Genomic DNA, 10053 nt, shown 5'->3' on the forward strand with positions numbered 1-10053 from the left:
AAAAATCTCTACTCATATAGCTTCTATCCGCACCCGAATCAAATAAAACATAAGCAGGTTTATCGTCAATAAGAAACGTACCCGTAATAAGCTCCGAGTCTTCCTGCACTTCTTCCGCATTAATGTTGAAGACTCTTCCAAGGTTTTGGCCATTATTATTTTCTTAGTTCGGGCATACAGTTTTGTAATGGCCCGTCTTTCCGCACTGAAAACAAGTAATGGCGGCATTAAATGTTACGACATTATTTTTTCCTTTACTCCTGTTAATCTTCGGTCCATAGATTCCACACTTTGCAGCACTTTGACCCGTTCTTTTGCATTTTGTGCATAACTCTCTACAGTAATTATCCTGATGGTATTTCTCACACCTTAAGCACCTGGTTTTCTGCCTCATGTTGTCATTATTGTTGTTGTTGGGACGATTGTTGTTGTTGTTGGGACGGTTGTTGTTGTTGCTGGGATGGTTGTTGTTGTTGCTGGGATGGTTGTTGTTGCGATTGATGTTGTGGTTGTTGGGATAATTGTTGCGATTGTGGTTGTAATTGTTGTTGTTGTATTGGTGACCCTTGTCATTGTTTTCCTCCCACTTTCTCTTGACTTGTTTCATGTTGGCTTCTTCGGCCGCCTGTTCTTTAATCCTTCCCTCAATCTAATTTATGAGTTTGTGAACCATTCGACTTGCCTTTTGTATAGAGGCGGACTCGTGTGAACTCACATCTTCTTGAATCCTTTCCAGTAACCCTTTTATAAATGCGTCAATTTTCTCTTCTTCATCTTCGAACGTTCCTGGACACAACAGGCACAACTCTGTGAATCGTCATTCGTACGTGGTAATTTCGAAACCTTGCGTTCGTAATCCTCTAAGCTTTTCCTTGAGCTTATTGATCTCGTTTCTTGGACGATAGTGCTCGTTATTCAAGTGCTTGAATGATGACCACGGTAACGCGTAAGCAGCATCTTGTCCCACCTGCTCGAGATAGGTGTTCCACCATGTTAACGCTGTACCTGTGAAGGTATGCGTAGCGTACTTTACTTTGTCTTTTTCAGTACATTTACTTATGGCAAACACCAATTCAACCTTTTCAGTCCACCGTTTTAATCCGATTGGACCCTCGGTTCCATCGAATTCCAAAGGTTTACAGGCAGTGAATTCTTTGTATGAGCATCTTACACGATTTCTTGTGAAATTAGTTCCACTATTAGAACCAGAGTTATTGTTGTTATTTTGCATTGCGGCCTGCACTGCAGCTATGTTCGCAGCAAGGAAAACACGGAAGTCTTCCTCACTCATGTTCAAGTTCTGACGAGTCGTCGGTGCCATTTCCTTCAAAAATAGCCAAAAGAATTGAGTTAATCATATAGAATTCAAGAGTAGTCAATAGAATTTCGTAGCATAATATGAACTTATTTATATAAGCTTTTTCTTCATATTAGCATTTTATAGTTTTGAAACAACCCAACCCGTATTCCATACGAAATTTTTTTTTTTAAATAATACACATTTACGTGCCAATTAAATATGTAAACCATTCCACAAGTTTCATTTAAACGTACAACAATTTAAATGTTTACAAAAGGCACGAAGGCCATTGATTAAGTTTAATACAAGTTTGACCCACTACAAATGATAGTTTATAATCCAAACGACACTTCGAGCATGGTTTGGGGCTAAGCTATCTAAAACGTGAGGCCAACTTCAAAGCTCCAACAAAACATCATCAAGGGACACCTAATACCCGATAACCCCCTTGCCCTTATCCGCACCTACAACTAAAAAGATAAACAACGAAAGGGGTAAGCTAATGCTTAGTGAATGCAATAATTATACATATTCATATATAACCTACTTATTTGCAAACACTTACACAACACCGCATACAAGCTAGCAATACGACAACCATGCAAACATCATACATAAACTAATATCCACAATCCATAAGAAGCTAGCAACACCAATAGCATATAGTTCAATATTGAATATGCTAATACCAAATTCACACAACCATCGTTAACCATTAGTAAAAGGAATGGTACTCGAATTTCCCATCGGTGTTCATAACAACCGTTAGTGTACAACACATATATCACTAACCCTTGGACAACACATATCCGTTCATAAGATCGTTAGTGTACAACACATATATCACTAAATTGGACAATACATATCCATTCGTAAAACGTTAGCGTACAACACATATAACACTAACTTGGATAACACATATCCATTCGTAAAACGTTAGCGTACAACGCATATAACACTAACTTGGACAACACTTATCCAATCATACAAATAAACACATTATATACGTACATGTATACTTATTCCACTCACCTTGACACAAGGATGATGATTGTGCACTTCCGAACTTCAAAGCAATGTACCTAATTCATTAAGTACACATTCAATTACACAACTAGTGGAATTAACCACAATGCTTACACTTGAGCATTTAATGACCCAAATTGCATTAAACGACTCAACTACACCACAACCACCCATAAATGACCAAGACTCATATTAAATCACTAAAGCTAATGAATTCAAGTCTACAAACTTCAACTAGCACAAACTTAGGGCATTTCATACCCATTTCACCCAATTAGGTCAACTAGTACTCATTTGACCCATTTTAACACTTACTCTTTCAAACTTAGTCAAACATGACCCATTTACAATTCTTTCAACCTTTAACAAGTGTTTTAATGCTTAACAACACAATCAAATACTTACAACCCCAAATCATAAGACCAAACCCTAGGTTATGGCCATTAGGCTTCATTTCCATAAATCTAACCCAAAACCCACCCATTTAAGCTTCAATTGGGTCACACAAGCTCCATATGAGCCAAACCCTATTTCAAACTTAAATAAACTCAAAACATAGAGTTAGAACTTACCGAAACTATCAAAATGTAGCTAGAGACACGAGGAACAACTTTACCACTTGGGTTCGGGCAAGATTCAACCTTCTTCTTCACCAAAATAAGCTTTCACACTCTTAAAACTTCACTCTCTCTCTAAACTTTAATTCAATTAAATGGAAAAGTTATAAATGGAGAGGGGATAAGGTTGAACCAGCCTTAAAGTCTCAAAAACCGGCCATAGGTGAAAAGACCTAAACACCCCTAAAAGATTCCAATTAAAATGGCTAAAATTGTCAAACAGCGACATTTGTCGCGTTTCGCGACAACCAAACTCGATCAACATAATTCAAACGCGATAACCTTGACAGAACTGGGGTTCTAGAGCTGTCGCATTTCAGCCCACTTTGTCACGTATCGCGACACACCAGGACGCGATGGGACACCTTCAGAAGCGACAGAAGGCCTGATCAAACCATTTTCCAATATTTTCAATATTTGAACTATACAAACTCAAACATAGCTACAATATTAAACGTACACGGAGTTAGATGCACACCTTAAGTCATATTCGGGGAAAACGGGATGTTTCCCCCACTTGAATCGGAGCGCATCCTCGCGATCCAAGCCGCATGACAAGCCGGAAGATAAACCAAAACAAACTCTTCGGATTCCCATGTAAACTCGGAACCCTTTCAATGTCGCCGTTGCACTTAGAAGGTTCTCACTTCCTTGTTTCGCAACATCTTAACCTTCTCATCAAGGATTGCAATCGGCTCTTCCGTATACTCTAGCTTGTTATTCAACGTAATCTCATCTAACGGCACCCAAGTCGAGTCATCCGCAAGACACCTATGGAGATGGGAAACGTGAAACGTATTATAAATCCTCGCAAGCTCTTCGGGCAACTCTAGTCTATAAGCAACCTCACCAACACGTTCTAAAACCTTGAAAGGACCAATAAATCGAGGAGCTAACTTTCCTCGCTTTCGAAACCGAATAACACCTTTCCATGGCGAAACCTTAAGCATCACCATGTCACCTTCTTGAAATTCAATCGATCGTCTACCTTTATCGGCATAAGATTTTTGTCTATCTTGCGCCGCCTTAAGTCGAGCCCGAATCAACTCAATCTTACAATTCGTCTCCAAAACCAAATCGGTACTCCCGATTTCTCGTTAACCCACTTCTCCCCAACAAATGGGAGTTCAACATCTACGCCCATACAGCATCTCATAAAGTGGCATTCCAATACTAGTGTGGTAACTATTATTGTACGAGAATTCCACCAATGGTAAGTGCTCATCCCAACTAACACCAAAGTCGATGATACATGCCCTTAACACATCCTCCAATGTTTGGTTCGTACGCGCAGTTTAACCGTTCTTTTGAGGATGATACGCTGTGCTCATTTTCAATTGAGTACCCATATCTTCATGAAACTTATTCCAAAACCTAGACGTGAAACGAGTATCTCGATCCGAAACAATGGATATAGGAACCCCATGCCTTGATATCACCTCTTTGATAAACAACTTGGACAAAGTCTCTGACGATATCGTTTCCCGAATGGGAAGAAACAAAGCACTCTTCGTCAATCGATCAACTATCACCCAAATTGTATCATATTGGGTTCTCGCCGTCTTTGGAAACTTGGTAATGAAGTCCATGGTAATGTCCTCCCACTTCCATTTCGGGACTTCCAATGATTGTAACTTACCGTACGGCTTTTGGTGTTTGGCTTTAACTTGCAAACATGTGACGCATTGTTCAACATACTTAACAACATCACGTTTCATGCCCGGCCACCAATACTCCTTCTTTAAATCAAGGTACATTTTCGTTGCACCCGGATGAATGGAATACTTTGACTTATGTGCTTCATCAAGGAGCACTTGTCGGTAACCACCCATCTTAGGCACCCACACTCTTCCTTGAAAAGACAACAAACCATGCGGGCCTAAAGTAATAGAGTCCGTTTGCCCCACAATCCGCTCTTCATGCTTGTTGTGAACAAAGGCTTCAATTTGAATCTCACCAAGCTTTACAAGAAAATCATTAGTAATAATCATGCGTAACGATCCTACTCATATCGCCGGATGTTGACTCTTTCTACTTAACGCATCCGCTACCACGTTCGCCTTACCCGGATGATAGAGTATCTCACAATCATAATCTTTTACCACATCCATCCACCTACGTTGACGATAATTCAAATCTCGTTGATTAAAGAGATGTTTCAAACTCTTGTGATTCGAATAAATCGTACACTTGACACCATACAAGTAGTGGCGCCAAATTTTCAACGCATGAACCACCACCGCCAATTCAAGATCATGAGTCAGGTATCTCTTTTCGTGTTCCTTTAATTGTCGAGAGGCGTAAGCGATGACTTTACCCCTTTGCATTAGAACACACCCGAGTCCAATTAAAGAAGCATTATAATAAACCGTCATGTCTTCTACCCCTTCCGGCAACAATAACACCGGAGCTTGACACAACTTCTCTTTTAACAATTGAAAAGCAATTTCTTGCTCATTTTCCCAATTGAACCTTACGTTCTTTCTTGTCAACTTCGTCAAAGGAGAAGCGACCTTAGAAAAGTCTTGGATAAACCGACGATAATAACCGGCCAATCCGAGAAAACTTCAAATTTGCGTAGGCGTAGTCGGTCGTCCCCAACTCTTCACAGTTTCTATCTTCCCCGGATCTACTTGAATACCATCATTATTCACGATATGGCCAAGGAATTGAACTTCCCTTTGCCAAAATTCACATTTGGAGAATTTAGCATACAATTTCTCCTTCCTCAATGTCTTCAACACTTCACGCAAATGGTGTTCATGTTCCTTCATACTCTTAGAATAAACAAGTATGTCGTCAATGAACACAATTACTGACTTGTCCAAAATAGGTTAGCACACTCGGTTCATTAGATTCATGAATGCCGCCGGTGCATTCGTAAGACCAAAAGGCATAACTACGAACTCAAAATGCCCATAACAAGTTCAAAATTCTTTTTCTCTATGTCTCCCTCACGGACCCGTACTTGATGATAGCCGGACCGTAAGTCAATCTTAGAAAAATACGTTGCACCTTGGAGTTGGTCAAACAAATCGTCAATCTGAGGCAATGGATAACGATTCTTGATCGTCACTTTGTTCAACTCCCGATAATCGATGCACATCCGCATACTACCGTCTTTCTTCTTCACAAATAAAACCGGAGCACCCCATGGCGAGGAACTCGGTCGAATAAAACCCTTTTCAAGCAATTATTGGGTTTGATTTAGCAACTCTTGCATTTCCGTCGGTGCTAAACGATAAGGAGTTTTAGCAATGGGGTAGCCCCCGGAACCAACTCAATGCGAAATTCAACTTGTCTTTCCACCGGGACACCCGGTAACTCATCCGAAAAAACGTCTTCAAATTCGTTAACCTCTAGAATTTCACGAATGGGTGGTGGCTCATCACGAGTATCAACTACATGGGCAAGAAAAGCCATGCCACCACTAACAAGGAAATGACGTGCCCGTGCATAAGTGCATAATGGCACAAGTCTTCTTCGCTTATCGCCATGAATAATTAACTCTCCCCCACTTGGGGTCTTTACCGGAATAAACTTATCATGGCATGCAATATCGGCTCTATTATGATAAAGCCAATCCATACCAACAACGATATCAAAATCACCCAAAGTCATCGGGATGAGATCAATTTTAAAACTTTCAGCACCAAACACAACATTACAATTTTTACACACATCAACCACTAGCGCCGTCTTGCCATCCGCTATTTTAACTTCTACTGGACGACTTAACTTAACTAGCGATTTATTTAACTTAGGCACAAATCTTGGAGACACAAACGACAAATTAGCACCACTATAAAAAAGTATCCGTGCCGAATTAGAGTTAACCATGAAAGTACATGAAACTACTTCGTTGGATTGCTTGGCCTCCTCATTCGTCATCAAATAGTTGCGACCCCTAGCCGTGCCCGCCGTTTTCTCCAACTATTTAACAAGATCGGTGTTCAAACCGGGACACTCGGGCCTTTTGTGCCCTTCTTTACCACAATTGTAACATGTAACTTTGTTCGGCGCATTTGGACAATCACGAGCCATGTGTCCTGTTTGCCCACAAGTATAGCAAGTGACCACATGACCACCGGATCCACCCTTCTTCATGCTATTAACATTTTCAGAGCCCTTCTTGCTATTCTTGTTTGAAAAGTTCGAATGGCTCGAACCCTCAAACTTTTTTTTGCCAAAGGTAAAACCACTCTTTCTCAAAACGAGCGCCTCAAAACCCTTTGCCATGTTGAACAATTCATCAAAGCTTTTTACCACATTAACACTAATCTTCTCTTGATAATTATCGTTCAAGATTCGGTAAAAATCTTCTTTCAACATTTTATCATTCCCGACATACTCCAGGAAAAATTGGGTCTTCAACAAGAAAACAGATTTGAGAGTGTTCAAATTCGTTGACCCTTGCCTCAAGGAACGTAACTCGTCCTTAAGCCTCGTGAGATCGGCCGAAGTTCGGTATTCGTCGAAAAACTCCTTCTTGAATTCATCCCAAGTGAATTCCATACATTGTTCTTCGCCATAAAGTAAGATCTTAGCGTCCCAACACAATTTAGCATCACCTCTTAACATGCTACAACCATATCTCGTCTTTTTATCGAGAGGGCATTCACATGTATGAAAAGCCCCTTCCATATCGAAGATCCAACGGGCACTTTTAAGTGGGTCCCGTTCACCTTCAAAGGTGGGAGGTTGGGAATCCTTGAAATTCTTAGAGAAAAAGTCCCGTCTCCCCACATTATCCTCTTGTAGAACAAGCTTAACTTGTTCTCTAACCATATTAACTAGTTGCTCGTCGATCGTATCAAGAAACATTTTCTTAACATCTTCGAGAAACTCCGCTTTTTGGCGTTTAAAGATGGCCTCAACTTTGGCCGTGAACTTGGGGTCCTCGCTCTTGCCCCCATTATCGGTGTCGTGTCCATTTCTCATCTTCATTCTATAAAACGAAAGAGGTTAAGCAACGAATGAAAAGACATGACACGCATATATACACCCATTCACATCACAACGCCTCATCTTGCTCAACAATCGTTTTACATCGCTCGTTTGACACGATTTGCACCCGTAACAATGGTAGCTAGTCATTGCTACACGAGCACGTCGCGTTAACTTAAAAGTACAATCCCTATCTCGCTTGATGATTACATCTACAACACAAAACAATTAGTGCAAGGTTGAATCACATAGACCTAAGCACTAACAATTTCCGATTCAACCCGAAGTCCTACAAGTCCCGCATAAAAGCGCATACACAATAAAGTCTAAGTCTAGGCACCTATCTCAAGTCGCCTAAATCCCTTAGACCATGCTCTGATACCACTTGAAACAACCCAACCCGTATTCCATACGAAATATTTTTTTTTAAAATAATACACATTTACGCGCCAATTAAATATGTAAACCATTCCACAAGTTCCATTTAAACGTACAACAATTTAAATGTTTACAAAAGGCACGAAGGCCATTGATTAAGTTTAATACAAGTTTGACCAACTACAAATGATAGTTTATAATCCAAACGACACTTCGAGCATGGTTTGGGGCTAAACTACCCAAAACTTGAGGCCAACTTCAAAGCTCCAACAAAACATCATCAATGGACACCTAATGCCCGATAACCCCCTTGCCCTTATCCGCACCTGCAACTAAAAAGATAAACAACGAAAGGGGTAAGCTAATGCTTAGTGAATGCAATAATTATACATATTCATATATAACCTACTTAATTTGCAAACACTTACACAACACCGCATACAAGCTAGCAATACGACAACCATGCAAACATCATGCATAAACTACTATCCACAATTCATAAGAAGCTAGCAACACCAATAGCATATAGTTCAATATTGAATATGCTAATACCAAATTCACACAACCATGGTTAACTAATAGTAAAAGGAATGCTAATACCTTCTTCTTCACCAAAATAAGCTTTCTCACTCTTAAAACTTCACTCTCTCTCTAAACTTTAATTCAATTAAATGGGAAAGTCATAAATGGAGAGGGGATAAGGTTGAACCAGCCTTAAAGTCTCAAAAACCGACCATAGGTGAAAAGACCTAAACACCCCTAAAAGATTTCAATTAAAATGGCTAAAATTGTCAAACAGCGACATTTGTTGCGTTTCGCGACAACCAAATGCGATAAACATAATTCAAACGTGATAACCTTGACAGAACTGGGGTTCTAGATCTGTCGTGTTTCAGCCCACTTTGTCTCATATCGCGACACACCAGGACGCATTGGGACACCTTCAGACGCGACAGAAGGCCTGATCAAACCATTTTCCAAAATTTTCAATATTTGAACTATACAAACTCAAACATTGCTACAATATTAAACGTACACGGAGTTAGATGCGCACCTTAAGTCATATTCGGGGAAAACGGGATGTTACAAGTTTTAATTCGGGTAGTACCTACCCGTTAAGTTCATACTTAGTAGCTACTATACAATTCAACTACTACAATTCTATATGATAAATTGATAATAATATTTCGCGTTCAAACTTATATACAATATTTTACAAACTTACAATACCGCTATTTTACATATAGCATAAAATATAGCACACAATAACTTGATACAAGGCAATTGCGAAGAAAATTCTAGTTAATACGCAAGTCGTTCAGCAAAAGTAATAAAGACACGTAATTCATAAGTCCAGAAACAAGTCATGCATTCGGGTTTTACTAGTATTATTTCCCATCCTTGGTCTTGTGGAAAATAACCGTTGTGGTTGTTGGCAAGACAACATGTTGCAACGTCGCCAAAAGGACGAGAGTTATGTAATGCCCAACAGCCCTGTAACAATCTAAAATCCTTATCTCTCACCCCAACTACTGAGTTCGTCACTTGTGGGAATGTTTTATTTAACAGTTGCAATCTGATGTTCTTTTTCTCAATTTTGTGAGAAGACATCACTAACCCGTAACCATAACATGCTTCTTTATATTGCATGTTTGAAACTCTTTCTAAAGAACGTAGTCCTATGTTGGGATATGTGGAGTCAAAATAGGTTCTCAACCCGTAGCATAAAATTGCATCTGGGTTTCCCGCATTTAATGCCTTAAAGAAAACACGGCGTAAGTTAAA

The sequence above is a fragment of the Rutidosis leptorrhynchoides genome, chromosome 2, assembly GCF_046630445.1.
Source record: "Rutidosis leptorrhynchoides isolate AG116_Rl617_1_P2 chromosome 2, CSIRO_AGI_Rlap_v1, whole genome shotgun sequence".
Lineage (NCBI taxonomy): Eukaryota > Viridiplantae > Streptophyta > Magnoliopsida > Asterales > Asteraceae > Rutidosis > Rutidosis leptorrhynchoides.